The sequence below is a fragment of the Macaca fascicularis genome, chromosome 3, assembly GCF_037993035.2.
Source record: "Macaca fascicularis isolate 582-1 chromosome 3, T2T-MFA8v1.1".
Classification (NCBI taxonomy): Eukaryota; Metazoa; Chordata; class Mammalia; order Primates; family Cercopithecidae; genus Macaca; species Macaca fascicularis.
Window position 1 is genome coordinate 72,989,540 of NC_088377.1, and position 19,734 is coordinate 73,009,273.

At 38.9% G+C, this 19,734-nt stretch overlaps 1 pseudogene; it reads left to right on the forward strand.

Moving 5' to 3' along the window:
- The first annotated feature begins 16,434 nt into the window (after positions 1-16,434).
- LOC102115471 (putative vomeronasal receptor-like protein 4) lies at positions 16,435-19,211 on the forward strand (annotated as a pseudogene).
- The last annotated feature ends 523 nt before the right edge of the window (positions 19,212-19,734 follow it).

Consider the following 19,734-nt stretch of genomic DNA (forward strand, 5'->3'; position numbering starts at 1 on the left):
GCAGGACACCAACACAGCACATATATACCTATGTATCAAGCCTGCATGTTGTGCACATGTACCCTAGAACTTAAAGTCTAATAAAAAATAATAATAAATTCTGAGAACTTATTTGTTTGTATATGTCATAATTTATCATTTAGATCTCATGTTTGGGAGTATAACCCATAAACAATATCTAGCCACAGACAAGTGTAAGACAAAGTTGAATAATTACTGAATTTCAAAGGAAATTCGTACTGAGGTTAATTTAGATATTCAATGACATGCCAAGAAGGAAGCATTGAGACTGGAACCAAATCACCAAATACTGCATAACAAATTCTACCGTACTAACTTACTGTTAAAGACAGAAACATTCATTTTAGCCATGTGCAGCTACTAATATTTTCACATATTAATAAAGTAAAGTAATCACGTTGTTATGTGTGCAATGTGAATGCGTGTGCATCCCTGCAATGCCAAATAGAGCTAAAAATATATCACGACTTTGCAGGAACACAAATAAGTCAAGAAAAGATTCAAAGGAGTTATCAACATGAGAAGCCAATGATTAATCACAAAGCAAAATTGATAATCTTGTGCCTATAGTCCCAGCTGCTTGGGAGGCTGAGGCAGGAGAATCACTTAAACCCGGGAGGCAGAGGTTGCAGTGAGCCAAGATAGCACCAATGCACTCCAGCCTGGGTGACAGAGTGAGACTCCACCTCAGAAACATAAAATAAAATAAATGAAGAAGCACAGGCAGCAGAAAGAAGGAAGGATGAGACAGCACATCTGGCAGGGTGAGGCTTCCTACAATAGGTTGATAATAATAGGAGCATCATTTCTTAGGTTTTTACAGCTCCAGGGGTAGATGTGGTGCCACACTAGAATCAAAGTAAGGGAGATGAACCTGACCAGCCCAACTAAAGCCAAAAGCCTCCAAGTTCTGCAACTCTAAGAAAAATGAGAGAACATGCAGCCTGCAGTCAAAGGGAGATAAATAGTGAAGCTAGTCAGTCCATGCCTTGGCTGATTTAGGAAGGCAGGCCAGCTGTACTGATATGTTGGGGTTTGAATTGACCCAGAGTTTTTGTAGAGAAAAATTTAATAAGTTAATTTAAATGTTTTCCAGATGCATGTAGAGAAGCCCAGAGATTTCAGGCTCTGCTGTGTGCTTCAGAGCTCATCAGGGCATCAGCTCTGGAAGGATGCAGTTATTCTTTGCACCATCCCCCATCCAGTCTTCTTTTTCCTAGATGCACAATCAGTGGGATGCCAAGGAGAATGAACAAGGAACACATCGTGGTCAGGAGCAAGACGGATGCAAGAATAAGCAGTAACTACTTGGAAACCCAAAGGGAGCATTTTTCTCTTTCCTGTGGGCAGCCTCTCAACTTTTGTCCTTACTTCCTGGCCTCAGTGATGGGTTTTGAGACCCATCCTGCATCTGGAGGCACCACGGGTCCTGGTGGTAAACACCTTCACTGAATCTGCAGGAAAGCTTTCTCATGACAATATGACCTCTTCTCTGCGATCATCAGCTTCTGGGCAATCTGAACAAAGCGCAAACTAGAAACCTATAAAATGGAGAAGAGTAGGTCTTAGGAAAACATATTCCCACTTTTTCCCTTGGCAAGTTCAAACAACAACTGTGAAGACAGATAGATGTGTAAAAAATGATGGCATCCTGTAACTCCTCATCATGCGAGTTTACCATCAGGAGTTTTTAATTCTAGCTCCAAATGGGAACTGGAAGTCGCTTCACTGTGCATCTATCAATGATTGATTGCACAACATTTTGTGTATCATACTGAGGAGTCTTCACTGAAAGATTTTTTCATTGAACACATAAACATAAAAATAGGGAAAGGTGAAATAGCAACTCCATAATCATCAAACAAAGTGTAAGAATGTTAATCTCACATCATTAGCATTTTTGTACAAATTTCCATGTATATCTACCCATAAAATGAACATTTTAATAATAAATCAGTTCTATGAATTTAAAAGAAAAAGCCAATGAAATCATTTTCCCTTTTTTAACAACAAAGAGACAGACATATGATCCAGACATGCCCTGATAGAGTGGAGTGGGCATGGGGCCTGTCCTGGGAAAGGGAAAGAAGGACAGAGTCAGTGCTCTGGATCATGTGTTGAGGGGTAAGATGGGACACAAATAAAGAGAGAAGGGCCTGGGCCCAGCAACACTGAGGCTTGCAGGGGGCTTCTGAAAGCAACTGACATGGCCTGCAACACTAAAGGTCAGATACGCCAGTTGCAATAAAAAGATCTGCCCAGACATCTCAGCAACTCTGCTGGGAGGCCCTGACTACACCTGGACTGGATACTCCTGAAGTAGACTGGCTCCCAGAGAGCCACACACACAAGGGTCCTGACCACTATGGCTGGGAAAATCTAAAAGAGCCAATTTCTTCTGTTTTCAGAGGCTCAGGTGAGTGGAGACCAGGTAAGACTTCAATGAAAGACCCCTGAAGAGACAGGGTCTTATAGGTTTTTACCCTCTAAAACCCAAACCAGCTGGCCACCTTTCTCTCTCCTCCATGCCAGCAACACAAGCAGGGCTTCTTACAGACATCTCTGACCGCTCTGCCTGAGATGCAGCCACCTGAACATTTTGCACAACAGAAGAAGGCAAGAGAAGTACAAGGGCAGCTGCACCAATGTGTTTTGGTGGGCACCCTGGCCCAGGCTGCAGACAAAGCTGTGGGCATCAGGTGCCAGGCAATGTACTTACCCTCATGCCACTCCAAGCTGAAGCTGCTGCTTCTTCAGTTTCTTGAGCACCCAGTTTAGGAATGACTTCAGATTTGCCTTGGTGCTCTTAGGTGGTGGTTGGGAATAGCAGTGACTCCTGGCACCCTGGATCACCTTGCCCAGGCAACAGCCATTCCTGCCCACACTGCCACCAGTGGCCCCAGGTGCCTGGTTGTCCTGTTTTTTCTTCCTTAGTTCACCTTCTCCTCTGACATTCCTCAAACCCCACTCCTCCTCATTCTCGTAGTGAGGTGCCTGGCTTCTTAGAGACACAGGACCAGCCCAGATCTTAGTTCCTGAACATGTGGGGCAAGCAAGCAAGGAGGCCAGGAGAAAAGTCATCTGTGCCTCAAGAACTAATACAACTTTCACACACCAGAAAAAAGTTAGGTGTCCAGTTGGGGACTACAGGCCCCAATTTTGTTCATGTCTTGTCTTGTATGTATGTGTGTATGTATATGTGTGTGTGTATATATATATATTTAACTTTTAAGTTCAGAGTTCAGAGGTATATGTGCAGGTATGTTACATAGGTAAATGTGTCATGGGGATTTGTTGTGCTGATTATTTCATCACCCAAGTATTAAGCCTAGTACCCATTCATTATTTCTCCTGATCCTCTTCCTCCTTCCAACTGCTACCCTCTGATAGGCGCCAGTGTGTTTTGTTCTCCTCTGTGTGTCTATGTGTTCTCATAATGTAGCTCCCACTTATAAGTGAGAACATGCTGTATTTGGTTTTCTGTTCCTGCATTAGTTTATTAAGGATAATGGCCTCCAACTCCATTCATGTCCCTACAAAGGACATGATCTCATTCTTTTTTATGGCTGCATAGTATTCTGTGGTGTATATCTACCAGATTTTCTTTATCCAGTCCATCATTTACGGGCATTTAGATTGATTCCACGTCTTTGCTGAATAGTGCTGCAGTAACATGTGTTTGCATGTGTCTTTACAATGCAATGTTTATATTCCTTTGGGTATATACTCAGTAATGAGATTGCTGAGTTGAATGGTAGTTTTGTTTTTAGGTCTTTGAGGAATCACCACACTCTCTTCCACCTGGTTGAACTAATTTTTACCACCAACAGAGTATAAGCATTTCTTTTTGTCTGCAATCTCACCAGCATCTATTATTTTTTGACTTTCTAACAGCAGCCATTCTGACTGGTGTGAGATGGTATCTCATTGTGGTTTTGATTTGCATTTCTCTAATAATCAGTGATGTTGAGCTTTTTACACATGTTTATTGGCCATATGTATGTCTTCTTTTCAGAAGTGTCTGTTTACCTCCTTTGCCCACTTTTTAACAGGGTTTCTTTTTCTTATAAACTTGTTTAAGCCACTTGTAACTGTTGGATATTAGAACTTTGTCAGATGCATAGTTTGCAAAAATTTTCTCTCATTCTGTAGATTATCTGTTTACTCTGTTGATAGTTTATTTTGCTGTGCAGAAGCATTTTAGTTTAATTTGATACCATTTGTTATTTTTTGCTTTTGTTACAATTGCTTTTGGCATCTTTGTCACAATTTTTTTGCCTGTGGCTAGCTCCTGAATTATATTGCCTAGGTTGTCTTCCAGGGTTTTTATAGTTTGGGGGTTTTATATTTAAGTCTTCAATTCATCTTGAGTTAATTTGTGTATATCATATAAGGAAGGTTTCCAGTTTCAATCTTCTGCATATGGCTAGCCAGTTATCCCAGCACCATTTATTGAATAGGTAATCTTTTCCTCATTGCATGTTTTAATCCAGTTTGCTGAAGATCAGATAGTTGTAGGTGTACAGTCTTATTTCTGGGTTTTCTATTCCCTTGGTCTATGTGTTCTTGTACTAGTAACATGCCCTTTTGGTTATTGTGGTTATTGTGGCTTTGTATTACACTTTGAAGTTGGGTACCATGATGTGTTGTGGGAAGTCAGGGACCCCAGATGGAGGGACCGGCTGAAGCCATGGCAGAAGAACATAAATTGTGAAGATTTCATGGACATTTATTAGTTCCCCAAATTAATACTTTAATAATTTCTCAAACCTGCCTTTACTGCAATCTTTGAACATAAATTGTGAAGATTTCACAGACATTTATCACTTCCCCAATCAGTACTCTTATAATTTCCCATGCCTATCTTTACTTTAATCTCTTAATCCTGTCATCTTCGTAAACTGAGGATGTATGTCGCCTCAGGACCCTGTGATGATTGTGTTAACTCCACAAATTATTTGTAAAATATGTGTGTTTGAACAATATGAAATCTGGGCACCCTGAAAAAGAACAGGATAACAGCGACATTCAGAGAATGAGGGAGATAACCATAAGGTCTGACTGCCTGCGGGGCCAGGCAGAACAGAGTCATATTTTTCTTATTGCAGAAAGTGAGTAGGAGAAATATCACTGAATTCTTTTCCCAACAAGGAACAACCCTGGGAAGGGAATGCATTCCCAGGGGAGGCCTAGGGATGGCCGCTCTGGGGGTGTCTGCCTTATGTGGTTGAAGATAAGGGATGGAATATGCCCTGGTCTCCTTCAGTGCCCTCAGGCTTGCTAGGATTAGGAAATTCCAGTCTGGCGAATTCTAGTCAGACCAGTTCTCTGCTCTTGAACCCTGTTTCCTGTTAAGATGTTTATCAATGACAATGCATGCACAGCAGGACATGGAACCTCATTAGTAATTCTAGTTTTGCCCTTGCCTTGTGACCTTGCTCTGCCCTTCTGCCCTTGCGATCTTTTATTGCCATTTGAAGCATGTGATCTCTGTGACCCACTCCTTATTTGTACACCCCTCCCCTTTTGAAATCCCTAATAAAAACTTGCTGGCTTTGCGGCTCAGGGGCATCACAGAAACTGCCAACATGTGATGTCACCCCCAGAGGCCCAGCTGTAAAATTTCTCTTTTGTACTCTTTTTCTTTATTTCTCAGACTGGCCGACACTTAGGGAAAATAGAAAAGAACCTACGTTGAAATATTGGGACCTGGTTTCCCCAATAATGATGGCTCCAGCTTTGTTCTTTTTGTTTAGGATTGCTTCCCCAATTTTGGATCTACTTTAGTTCCACATGTATTTTAAAATAGTTTTTGTCTAGTTCTGTGAAGAATGTTAATGGTGCTTTAATGGGAATAGCATTGAATCTGTAAGTTACTTTGGGCAGTATGGCCATTTTAATGATATTGATTATTCCCATCTGTGAGAATGACATGCTTTTAAATTTGTTTAATTTTTTTCTTGTTTCTTTGCTAGTGTCAAAGTTTGCTTTATCCTGTTCAGGTGAGAAGTCATAAAAATACACTTAATTTTATAATGTATTTCTTGAGAAATCTATATTATCTTTGTGTGAGCAAAATCCTTTTGTGATTTAAAGGTAATTTTTGAAAAATTTTATAATTCTGTATCCGTTGTAGGCATCATTTTACAACTTTTTTATTTTATTTTATTTTACTTTGAGTTCTGGGATACATGTGCAGAACATGTAGGTTAGTTACACAGGTATACATGTGCCATGGTGGTTTGTTGCACCTATCTACCCATCATCTAGGTTTTTAAGCCCCACATGCATTAGGTATTTGTCCTAATGCTTTCCCTCCCCTCTTCCCCTACTCCCCAACAGGCCCTGGTGTGTGATGTTCCACACTCTGTGTCCATGTGTTTCCATTGTTCAACTTCCACTTATGAGTGAGAACATGTGGTGTTTGGTTTTCTGTTCCCGTGTTAGTTTGCTGAGAATGATTGTTCCCAGCTTCATCCATGTCCCTGAAAAGGACAGGAACTCATTCCTTCTTATGGCTGCATAGTATTCCATGGTATATATATGCAACATTTTCTATATCCAATCTATCATTGATGGGCATTTGGGTTGGCTCCACGTTATTGCTATTGTAAACAGTGCTGCAATAAACATACATGTACATATGTCTTTATAGTAGGATGATTTATAATCCTATGGGTATATACCCAGTCATGGGATTGCTAGTTCAAATGGTTCTAGATCTTTGAGGAATTGCCACACTGTCTTCCACAATGGTTGAACTAATTTGCACTCCCACCATCAGTGTAAAAGCTAAAAACATTCCTATTTCTCCTCATCCTAGCCAGCATCCATTGTTTCCAGACTTTTTAATGATCACCATTCTAACTGGCATGAGATGTTAGCTCATTGTGGTGCTGGTTTGCACATTTCTCTAATGGCCAGTGATAATGAGCTTTTTTTCATATGTTTGTTGGCCACATAAATGTCTTCTTTTGGGAGGTATTTGTTCATATCCTTCACTCACTTTTTGATGGGGTTGTTTAGTTTTTTCTGGTACATTTGTTTAAGTTTCTTGTAGATTCTTGGTATTAGCCCTTTGTCAGGTGGATAGATTGCAAAATTTTTCTCCCATTCTGTAGGTTGCCTGTTCACTTTGATGATAGTTTCTTTTGCTATGCAGAAGCTTTTTAGTTTAATTAGATTCCACTTGTCAATTTTGGCTTTTGTTGCAATTGCTTTTGGTGTTTTAGGCATGAAGTCTTTGCCCATGCCTATGTCCTGAATGGTATTGCCTAGGTTTTCTTCAAGGGTTTTTATGGCTTTAGGTTTTACATTTCAGTCTTTAATCCATCTTGAGTTAATTTTTATATAAGGTGTAAAGAACGGGTCCAGTTTCTGTTTTCTGCATATGGCTAGCCAGTTTTCCCAGCACTATTTATTAAATAGGGAATCCTTTCCCTGTTGCTTGTTTTTGTCAGGCTTGTAGAAGATCAGATGGTTGTAGATGTGTGGTATTTCTGAGGCCTCTGTTTTGTTCCATTGGTCTACATATCTGTTTTGGTACCAGTATCATGCTGTTCTGGTTACTGTAGCCTTGTAGTATAGTTTGATATCAGGTAGCACGATGCCTCCAGCTTTGTTCTTTTTGCTTAGGATTTTCTTGGCTATACGGGCTCTTTATTGGTTCCATATGAAATTTAAAGTAGTTTTTTCTAATTCTGTGAAGAAAGCCAGTGGTAGCTTGATGGGAATAGCATTGAATCTATAAATTACTTCAGGAAGTATGGTCATTTTCACAATATTGATTCTTCCTATCTATGAGCATGGAATTTATTTTTTCCATTTGTTTGTATCCTGTCTTATTTCCTTAAGCAGTGGTTTGTTCTCCTTGAAGAGGTTCTTCATGTCCCTTGTAAGTTGTATTCCTAGGTATTTTATTCTCTTTGTAGCAAGTGTGAATGGGATTTCATTCATTATTTGGTCCTCTGCTTGTCTATTATTGGTGTATAGGAATGCTTGTAATTTCTGCACATTGATTTTGTATCCTGAGACTTTGTTGAAGTTGGTTATCAGCTTAAGGAGTTTTTGGGCTGAGACAATAAGGTTTTCTAAATATACAATTACGTCGTCTGCAAACAGACAATTTGACTTCCTCTCTTCCTATTTGAATATGCTTTATTTCTTTCTCTTGCCTGATTGCCCCGGCCAGAACTTCCAATACCAAGTTGAATAGGAGTGGTGAGAGAGGGCATCCCTGTCTTGTGCCGGTTTAAAGGGAATGCTTCCAACTTTTGCCCATATTGGCTATGGGTTTGTCATAAATAGCTCTCATTATTTTGAAGTGTGTTCCCTCAATACCTGGTTTATTGAGAGTTTTTTTGCATGAAGGGGTATTGAATTTTATTGAAGGCCTTTTCTGCATTTATTGAGATAATCAGGTGGTTTTTGTCATTGGTTCTGTTTATGTGATGGATTACATTTATTGATTTGCCTATGTTGAAGCAGCCTTGCATCTCAAATATGAAGCTGACTTGATTGTAGTGGATAAGCTTTTGATGTACTGCAGGATTCAGTCTGGCAGTAATTTATTGAGGATTTCACATCAATGTTCATCAGGGTTATTGGCCTGAAATTTTCTTTTTTTGTTGTGTCTCTGCCAGATTTTGGAATCAGGATGATGCTGGCCTTATAAAATGAGTTAGGGAGGAGTCTTCTTTCTCTGTTGTTTGCAACAGCTTCAGAAGGAATGGTACCAGCTCCTTTTTGTACCTCTGGTAGAATTCGACTGTGAATCAGTTTGGTGCTGCCTGGGCTTTTTTTGGTTGGTAGGCTATTAATTACTCCCTCAATTTCAGAACTTGTTATTAGTCTATTTAGAGATTCAACTTCTTTCTGGTTTAGTCTCAGGAGGGTGTATGTGTCCAGGAATTTACGCATTTCTTCTAGATTTTCTAGTTTATTTGCATAAAGGTATTTATAGTATTCTCTGATGGTAGTTTGTATTTCTGTGGGATCAGTGGTGATACCCCCTTATTCACTTTTTATTGTGTCTATTTGATTCTTCTCTCTTTTCCTTTTTATTAGTCTAGCTAGCTAGCAGTCTATCTATTTTGTTAATCTTTTCAAAAAACCAGCTCCTGGATTCATTTATTTTTAAGGCTTTTTTGTGTCTCTGCCTCCTTCAGTTCTGCTCTGATCTTAGTTATTTCTTGTCTTTTGCTAGCTTTTGAATTTGTTTGCTCTTGCTTCTCTAGTTCTTCTAATTGCGATGTTAGGATGTCGATTTTAGATCTTTCCCACTTTCTGATGTAAGCATTTAGTACTATAAATTTCCCTCTTAACACGGCTTTAGCTGTGTCCCAGAGATTCTGATACATTGTGTCTTTGTTCTCTTTGGTTTCAAAGAACTTCTTTATTTCTGCCTTAATTTTGTTATTTACCCAGCAGTCATTCAGGAACAGATTGTTCAGTTTCCATGTAGTTGTGCAGTTTTGAGTGAATTTCTTAATGCTGAGTTCTAATTTTGATTGCACTGTGGTCTGAGAGACTGTTTGTTATGATTTCCATTCTTTTTCATTTGTTGAGTAGGGTTTTACTTCCAATTATGTGGTCGATTTTAGAATAAGTGCTGTGTGGTGCTGTGAAGAATGTATATTCTGTTGATTTGGGGTGTAGAGTTCTATAGATGTCTGTTTGGTCTGCTTGGTCCAGAGCTGAGATCAAGTCCTGAATATCATTGTTAATTTTCTGTCTCATTGATCTAATATTGACAGTGGGGTGTCAAAGTTTCCTACTATTATTGTGTGGGAGTCTAAGTCTCTTTGTAGGTCTGTAATAACTTGTTTTATGAATCCGGGTGTCTCTGTATTGGGTGCATATATATTTAGGATAGTTAGCTCTTCTTGTTGCATTGATCACTTTATCATTATGTAATGCTCTTCTTTGTCTTTTTTGATCATCGTTGGTTTCAAGTCTGTTTTATCAAAGACTAGGATTGCAACCCCTGTTTTGTTTTGTTTTGTTTTGTTTGTTTGTTTGTTTTGTTTTGTTTTGTTTTGCTTTCCTTTTGGTTGGTAAATATTCTTCCATCCCTTTATTTTGAGCCCATGTGTGTCTTTGCATGTGAAATGGGTCTCCTGAATACAGCACACTGATGGGTCTTGACTCTATCCAATTTGCCAGTCCATGTCTTTTAATTGGGGGAATGTAGTCCATTTACATTTAAGGTGAATATTGTTATGTATGAATTTGATCCTGTCAACATGATGCTAGCTGGTTATTTCACACATTAGTTGATGCAGTTTCCTCATAGGGACATTGGTCTTTATATTTTGGTATGTTTTTGCAGTGGTTGGTACCAGTTTTTCCTTTCCATATTTAGTGTTTCCTCAGGAACTCTTGTAAGGCAGCCCTGGAGGTGAAAAATCCCTCAGCATTTGCTTGTCTGGAAAGGATTTTATTTCTCCTTCACTAATGAAGCTTAGCTTGGCTGGATATGAAATTCTGGGTTGAAAATTCTCTTCTTTAAAAATGTTGAATATTGGTCCCCATTCTCTTCTAGCTTGTAGGGTTTCTGCAGAGAGATCCACTGTTGGTCTGATGGGCTTCTCTTTGCAGATAATCTGACCTTTCTCTCTGGCTGCCCTTAACTGTTTTTCCTTTGTTTCAACCTTAGAGAATCTGATGATTATGTGTCTTGGGGTTGGTCTTCTTGAGCAGTATCTTAGTGGTGTTCTCTATATTTCCTGAATTTAAATGTTGGCCTGTCTTGCTCGGTTGGTGAAGTTCTTCTGCATAACATCCTGAAGGGTATTTTCCAACTGGGTTCCATTCTCCCCATCAATTTCAGGTACACCAATCAATCATAGGTTTGGTCCTTTCACATAGTCCCGTATTTCCTGGAGGCTTTGTTCATACCTTTTCATTCTTTTTTCTTTAATCTTCTCTTCCTGCCTTATTTCAGTAAGTTAATCTTCAATCTCTGATATCCTTTCTTTCACTCGATCAACTTGGCTATTGATACTTGTGTATGCTTCACAAAGTTCTCCTGCTGTGTTTTACAGCTCCATCTGGTCATTTATGTTCTTCTCTAAACTGGTTATTCTAGTTAGCAGTTCCTATAACCTTTTATCAAGGTTCTTAGCTTCCTTGCATTGGGTTAGAATATAGTCTTTTAGCTCAGAAGAGTTTTGTTATTATCCACCTTCTGAAGCCTACATCTGTTAATTTGTCAAACTCATTCTCCGTTCAGTTTTGTGCCCTTGCTGGAGAGGAGGTGCTATGATTTGGAGGAGAAGAGGCATCCTGGTTTTAGGAATTTGCAGTATTTTTGTGCTGTTTTTTCCTCATTTTGTGGATTTAACTACCTTTGATCTTTGAGGCTGATGATCTTTGGATGGGGTTTTTGGGTAGGGGTCCTTTTGGTTGATTTTGATGTTGTTGCTTTCTGTTTGTTAGTTTTTCCTCTAACAAGCCCCTCTTCTGCAGGTCTGTTGGAGTTTGCTGGAGGTCCACTCCAGACCCTGTTTGCCTGGGTATCACCAGCAGAGGCTGCAGAACAGCAAAGATTGCTGCCTGCTCCTTCCTCTAGAAGCTTCATCCCAGAGGGGCACCAGCCTGATGCCAGCTGGAGCTCTCCTGTGTGAGGTGTCTGTTGACCCTTCCTGAGAGGTCTCTCCCAGTCAGGAGGCATGGGGATCAGGGACCAACTTGAGGAGGCAGTCTGTCCTTTAGCAGAGCTTGGGCGTTGTGCTGGGAGAATCCTCCTTGTCAGGATCTGCTGCTCTCTTCAGAGCCAGCAGGAAGAAATGTTAAATTCCACTGAGGTTGTTCCCACAGCCACCCCTTCCCCCAGGTGCTCTGTCCCAGGGAGATGGGAGCTTTATTTATAAGCCCCTGACTGGGGCTGCTGCCTTTCTTTCAGAGATGCCCTGGCCAGTGAAGAGGAATCTAGAATGGCAGTCTGGCCACGGCCACTTTGCTGGCTGTGTTGAGTTCCTCCCAGTCCAAACTTCCTGGCCTCTTCAGCACTATCAGAGGAAAACTGACTACTCAAACCTCGGTAATAACAGACACCCCTTCCCTCACCAAGATCGATCATCCCAGGTTGACTTCAGACTGCTGTGCTGGCAGTGAGAATTTCAAACCAGTGGTTCTTAGCTTGCTGGGCTCCATGGGAGTGAGACCCGCTGATCAGACCACTTGGCTCCCTGGCTTCAGCCCCCTTTCTAGGGGAGTAAACTGTTCTGTCTTGCTGGGGTTCCAGGTGCCACTGGGGTACTAAAAATATTCCTGTGGCTAGCTTGGTGTGTGCCCAAACAGCTACCCAGTTTTGTGCTTGAAACCTAGAGCCCTGGTGGTATAGGCATACTTGGGAATCTTCTGGTCTGTGGATTGCAAAAACCATGGGAAAACCATAGTATCTGGGCTAGATAGCACAGTCCCTCATGGATTCCCTTGGCTGGGGGAGGGAGTTCCCTGGCTCCTTGCACTTCCTGAGTCAGGTGATGCCCCACTCTACTTCTACTCGCCCTCCATGGACTGCACCCACTGCCTAACCAGTCCCAATGAGATGAACTGGGTACCTCAGTTGGAAATAGAGAAATCACTGCCTTCTGCATTGGTCTCGCTGGGAGCTGCAGACAAGAGCTGTTCCTATTCAGCCATCTTGCCCCAAACAATCCCACTTTCTCTCTTTTTGCTCCCCAAAGTCACTAAGGTCTTAAGAGCTAACATTGTAGATCAACTTTGTATTTGTATACATGTTTCATTACAGAAAATTTAAAACATATGCAAAATAAAGAAAACAGTATAATATGCCTGTTACCCAGGCTCAAAAACCACTAATAATGTACCAAATTTATTTTATCTATACTCCAATCCATTTTCTACCCAGACTTCATTCTTTATTATTATTTTTTTCTTAGGTAACATGTGTGCTAAATGAAGGTAAAATCTTGGCTGAGCACAATGGCTTAAGCCTGTGTAATTCCATCATTTTGGAATGACAAGACAGGAGGCTCACTTGAGCTTAGGAGTTTGAGAGCAACCTGGGCAACATAGTGAGACCACATCTTTACTAAAAATATATTTTTTAAAAATGAGGCATGATGGTGCATGCCTATACTCCCAGCTACTTGGGATGCTGACATAGCAGGATCCCTTGAGTCTGGGAGGTTGAGGCTTCAGTGAGATGTGATTGGGCAGCTACACACAAGCCTGGGTGACAGAGTGAGGCTCTGTCTCAAAAGCAAAAGAGAAAGATTCAATCTTAACTGTACTTTTTAAAACATCAGTATGCACATATAAACATTTTTCTTTTAAGAATAGAAGTATCCAAGTTAATAATCATTACTATAAACCCATTTGTTACTCAGACTTTACCTTTTAATTAGATTTAAAAAAAAATAAGATGTGAGCTCATTGAAAGGTCCAATGTTGGCCAGGTATAGTGGCTTGCATTTGTAATTCCACCCCTTTGGGAAGCCAGAGCTCAGGAGTTTGAGACTAGCCCAGGCAACATAACAAGACCTCACTAGCGCAACATAGTGAGACCTCATCTCTACAAAAATTTTTTAAAAATTAGTTGGGCGTGATGGTGCACACTTGTAGTCCCAGCTATTTGGGATGCTGACTTCGGAGGATTGCTCAAGTCTGGGAGGCCAAGGCTGCAGTAAGCTGTGATTGCACCACTACACTCCACCTTGACTGACAGATTGAGATGCTGTCAAAAAAAAAAAAGGTAAATCTTAACTGTACTGGATTGACACATCAATACATCTATATAAACAATCCCTCTCTTAAAAATGAAAGTACCCCACTTAAAAATTATTGATATGCATGGGAATTACCTATGCAAACCATTTTTAATTTGTTTTGGTTTGGATTTTTATTGAAAGGAAACACCTAGAAACGTTACCTAAAATCTAGATTTTGATAAAAAATAGGCTTGAATTTGGTCTGAGAATTTCAAAATAGGTATGAGTTTTGTCTGAGAATTTGTCTTTCTAACAAAGTACAGATATTACAGCACATGGTAGATACAGGGTCTCTTTTATCTAAAATAAATAAAATTTGGTGAATAAAAATTTTTAAATTTGACCTGAGGTTAGAGGACAAATCAAAACACCTGTACAATGTGTTATCTGTAGAAGTTTATTTTTTAATAATGACATAAACTATTAATAACCAAAAAAGTTATAGTAACTTATTAACTAAAGTGAGCAGAATTCCTATTATGGTATCTATGGAAATGCTTTCTTAGAGTAAAATATTCTCTTATCTTGCAAGGGCACTGGTTAATAACCGTGATGATTTGGAAGTCAATGTCTCATAAAGTAGCAGACCCCTTTTCACACCCATAGCTGGCCTTCACAGAGTTATCAAAAAAGCAGTCATTTACACAAGAGCAGATAATTTTTTTAGGTTCTTTTAAGTTTATATGACGATGTTGTTATAAAATTTAAATCAATTTTCCTACAAGATTATCTGACAAAATTTTATGTTATAATATCACAATATGATATGTAATATAAAGTAATATAATAACATTTTGTCCAATATGATGTCATATTATAATGTATGTTATTTCATAAAATATATTAAAAAATCAAAATGTTATATTATGATATCACAATGTATTATACCATATATATTATGGTATAATATGATATCACAATGTATTACTTATGATATATATAATACATTGTGGTATCATAGTACATATATTATGATATCACAATGTATTATGACATCATTATGTAAATTATGTCTGACATATATTATATCACAACATATTATATTACATTGTTACATTATATATGATATGATATGATATGATATTATACTACATTACATAGTCTAGCTAACTGACATGGCCCAGCAGACTGCCCAGGGCATGAACTACTTCCATGACAGGAATATTAGCCAAGGAGATCTCAAGTCTAATAACATTTTTTGACACAAAGGGTTCCCAGTAAAGATGAGTGACTCCTGTCTGACCACAGTGAAGACTCAATGAAGCAGGGCCCAGCCCTCGGAGCAGCCTTCAGGTTCTGTTTTATGGATCGCAGCTGAGGTGATTTTTATGCAGAACCTAAACCCCTTCAGCTTCCAGTCAGACGTCTATGCCAGTGCGGTTGTGCTCTAAAAGCTCATGACTGGCTCACTGCCTTATAGCCACATTGGCAGCTATGACCAGATTATCTTTATGGCGGGCTGTGACTCTTTGTCCCTGGACCTCAGAAAAATCTCCAGCAACTGCCCCGAGCCATGCGGGACCTGCTGTCTGACTGCCTCAAGTTCCAGTAAAAGGAGTGGCTCCAGACTCTGGCCACAATTTTTCTGCTGTGAGGGTCACTCCCCAAGATTGAGGGAAATACCTCCAAACCTTCCTTTTATCAAACCCAGGCTGATGAGTTGCCTTCCTGCCTACTGAGCACAGACTGTCTTGAGCCTTAGGCTTCACTCCCAGCCACTAGGGAGCTAATCTTAGCCCGCCATGCCAAGGAGCCTTGCCCACCAACTATCACTGTTTTATCTCTGTCCTGAAGTTGCAGCAGAATCTCATATTCCCCACCTGTTAGATGAGGGGGTCCCTATGTGCTTTCCCAGTTCTTCTGAAACTGGAAAACCCTTAAGGATTGAGCCCCTGCCCCCCTCCATCATTTTGTTTCTTGGCTTAGGAGATACCTCTAAATTTGGGGAACTCCTTCATCTCATATGCCTAAATTTTCTAGCAGAGATTTCACTCAGAATCTCTCTGGAATTTGTGCCTGATGTGACTTCCACTGGACTTTGGGGTTCGGCACATCATGTATTTTGGGAGTTGCCTTTTTGTCCTCTCCTCCATTCAAGGACTACTCTCTTACTTCACCAAAATACAGAGAATTTTGCTGAAAAAAAAACAATAAAGTGTTTCAAATAAACCTTCCCAACCTTTGCCTCTGGGGAAAACATACTTTTTATTAAATTATTTATGTATGTATTTGACCTCTGCTCTAAAAAGAGACACTACTCACTTCACACAAGGCTGTCAGTTATTTAAAAACATCCTTGACAAGATTGTCCCAACAGAAGCTTATATAAGACATAAAACAAATTAACCAACAGGTCTATAAAAATTGTCTCCCAACACAACATGCCCTTAAAAATACAAAAATATTAGTACAACCATTATAAAAAACACTGTGAAGCTTTTTCAAATAATTAAAATAGAGGTGCCATCTTATCCACCAATTTCACTTCCAGATATATAACCAAAGAAAATAAAATTAGTCTCTAGAAGAGACATCAGCACTTCTAAATTCATTGCAGAATTATTTACAATGACTGAGACATGCAAACAATCTATGTATCCATTAATAGATGAATGGATAAAGAAATTATGGAACATTTATATAAAGGAATATTATTCAGCCATAAAAAAGAGAATTCTGCCATTTGCAAGAATATGAATTAACCTAGAGGACATTAGCTTAAGTGAAATAAGCTAGATACAGAATGACAAATAGTGTTTGATTTCATGCATATATGAAGCCAAAAATGTCAAAGTCATAGAAACAGAGAGTACACAGTGGTTCCTAGGGGGTGGTGGATGGAAGAAATGAAGACATATTGATCAAAAGTACAAACTTTTAGATATAAAATAAACAAGTTCTGGTGATTTAATGTACAGCATGGATGTCCATGAATGCTGTCTTAGGCTATCCCTATTTCTGTAACAAAATATTTTAGAATAGGTAATTCATACAGAGTCTAAACTTAGTTCTCACAGTTATGGAGGCTGAGAAGTCTAAGATCAGGGCACCAGCAGGTACACGTAATAGTACCTGCTAATCACATTAATTTGATAATTACACTATATGTATGTATGTACATATTAATTGGAGCATCACATTTTAACCCTATGTTGTTTTTATGAAAATGTTACTCCTGTACAACTTTATTCTCTCTTTCCCTCCTAGTTTGGGTACTATTATTTAACTCTAAATATGTTACAAATACAACAATATGTTTTTATAGTTATCTGCTTATATAATTTTATTTGTTTTAAATAAGTTGAAATAAGAAAAAAGAGCACTTGTATATTTACAGGTTTGTTTTGTTAAACTTATTATTCATTGTATTATTTTAATCTTCCAGTTTTACTAATGTATTTTTTAAAATCTTTGTGGATACAAGTTATTATGTGGAAAAATTTTCTTAGCCCAATATATCTTTTCTTGAACCCACCTTCTCTGTGCTGTTATTGGCAAATAAATTAAATTTCCTTATATTATAGCACTGAAGATTCAATTACAAACAATATTACAAAGTTGCTTTTGACAATCAGATAATATGAGAAAAATATTTTTTATACAGCCTTAAATATTTGTTACATTTACTAGTCCTCTTTGTCTTTTTTGGGCATTGAAATTATCTGGGATTAGGCCAGGCACAGTAGCTTATGCCTGTAATCCCAGCACTTTGAGAGGCTGAGGTGGGTGGGTCACCTGAGGTCAGGAGTTCAAGACCAGCCTGACCAACATGGTGAAACCTCATCTCTCCTAAAAATACAAAATTAGCTGGGCATAGTAGTGCATGCCTATAATCCCAGCTACTCGGGAGGCTGAGGCAGGAGAATCGCTTGAATCCAGGAGGTGGAGTTTGCGGAGAGCCGTGATCGTACCATTGCACTCCATCCTGGGCAATGAGTAAAACTCTGCCTCAAAAAAAATAAAAAATTATCTGGGATTACTTGCATTCAGCCTGAAAACTTATTTTTATTCTTTCTCAAATGATCTGTCTGCATCAAGAAATTGCCTCAGTTTTTATTTATCTGAAAGTCTTTATTTTTATTTATTTTTAATTGATAGTTTTCCTGAGGATAAAATTTTTAGTGGACAGTTTTTTGTCTTTGAGCATTGAAATACATATATTCTTAGAAGTTGAAAAGCTTTTAAGAAGAAACAAAATTCAAGACCTGAGAATGTTCAGCGATATGAGAAATTCAGAAAGGAAGGAAATGCTTTCTGAGGAGTGAACCACAGGTACTATATGAGTATAGATAATGTGCACCCTACATAGGTGTGATTGTGGATGTGTGGATGTTTGAGATATGTACAATTTATTTGTTGTAAAATAAAATGCTCAGGTACATTTTAAATAATTTATATGAGATAGTTGGGGTTAATCAAGATAAACGGGTAAAATTAAAATGATAATGTTGGTAATAATTTTGACCATGCAATAAATAATACTGATGATAGGATATCTCTTGCTTTTTTCAGGTATGTAAAATATGATTTCTCTTCACCATTAAGATGACCATGTTCCATGTATGATACTATTAAAAATTGCCCTTATTTTCCAAGCTGGTAGTAGACTCACAGCCAACACCTTCCTCCTTTTCTTCTGTATCTTCACACTCCCTCTGGACTGCAAGCCTAAGCCCACTGACCTCATCGCCTGTCACCTGGCCCTTGTCCACTTAGTGATGCTCCTCACTGTGAGCTTCTTGGCATCTCCAGACCTGTAAGTGTCACTGTATTCTCAGAATGACTTCAAGTATAAGGTATTCTTCTACATGCATAGAGGGACGAGGGCTCTCCATCTGCGCCACCTGCCTCCGGAGTGTGCTCCAGGCTATCACCATCAGCCCCAGCACCTCCTGGTCGGCAAGAATTAAACAGAAATTTACACGTTGCATCTTTCACTTCTTTGGGTTCTCAGTTTGTTTCTCAGTAGTAACCTGCCCTCCTCCACTGTGGCCTCTTCTAATGTGACCAATAGCAATGTGCTAAGTATCAGTAAATACTCTTCACTTTCTTACATAAGCTACATCATCAGGAGTCTGTTTTTCATGCTGCCACTACTTACAGATGTCTTCTTTGTAGCAATCATGTTTCTCTCAAGTGCATACAGGGAAATTCTTTTGTCCAGACATCAGAGACAACCCCAGTACCTTCCCAGCACCAACCTCTCTGCAAAAGCATCCCCAGAGAAAAGGATCACACAAACCATTCTGATGCTGGTGAGTTGCTTTGTGGTCATGTACTGGATGGGTCTCATAATCTCATCACCTTCAACCCTATTATGGGCTTATGACTCAGCCATCGTGGGTATCCTGATGCTTGTGGGTGATTTCTGTTAGCCCTTTTGTGCTAATTAGTTCTGATAAAAGAATAATCGAAATCTTGCATAATGTGTGATATAAATATCATAGATGATTAATAAATAATGAAAATGATTATCTGAAAAACAGATTTTGACATCAAATTTTTCAAGAAGCAGGCAATTTTTAAACTTTTTAAATTTAAAATATATTATCTTATTACACTTTTATTTCATCTAAATATTTTTGAAACCTATGCTGCCAAGAACTTGGTGGTTTCTTTAGTTCAAAGTCCACCATAATAGTTCCCTGTGTCCACAAGTTTCTTATATTTAATTTTGATTCCCTAAATTTTATATAAGACAACTTTTCTATCTTCTTGAAGTGTATACTTAAGCTGCTCCTGTTGGTAGATAACATTTCTCTGTGTGTGTGTGTGTGTGTGTGTGTGTGTGTTTTATTTTTGAAGGTTATTTAGTTTACCCTTCCTTATTTATTAAAAATATGCTAGCTATGTATTCAATTATAGGTTGAACAATAATTTTTCAGCACTCTTAATATTTCCTTCTCAGTTTTCTGGCTCTGCATGGGCTGTGGAGATTTTACTCTCACCTGTGTAGATTCTCTGTCTCATGGTT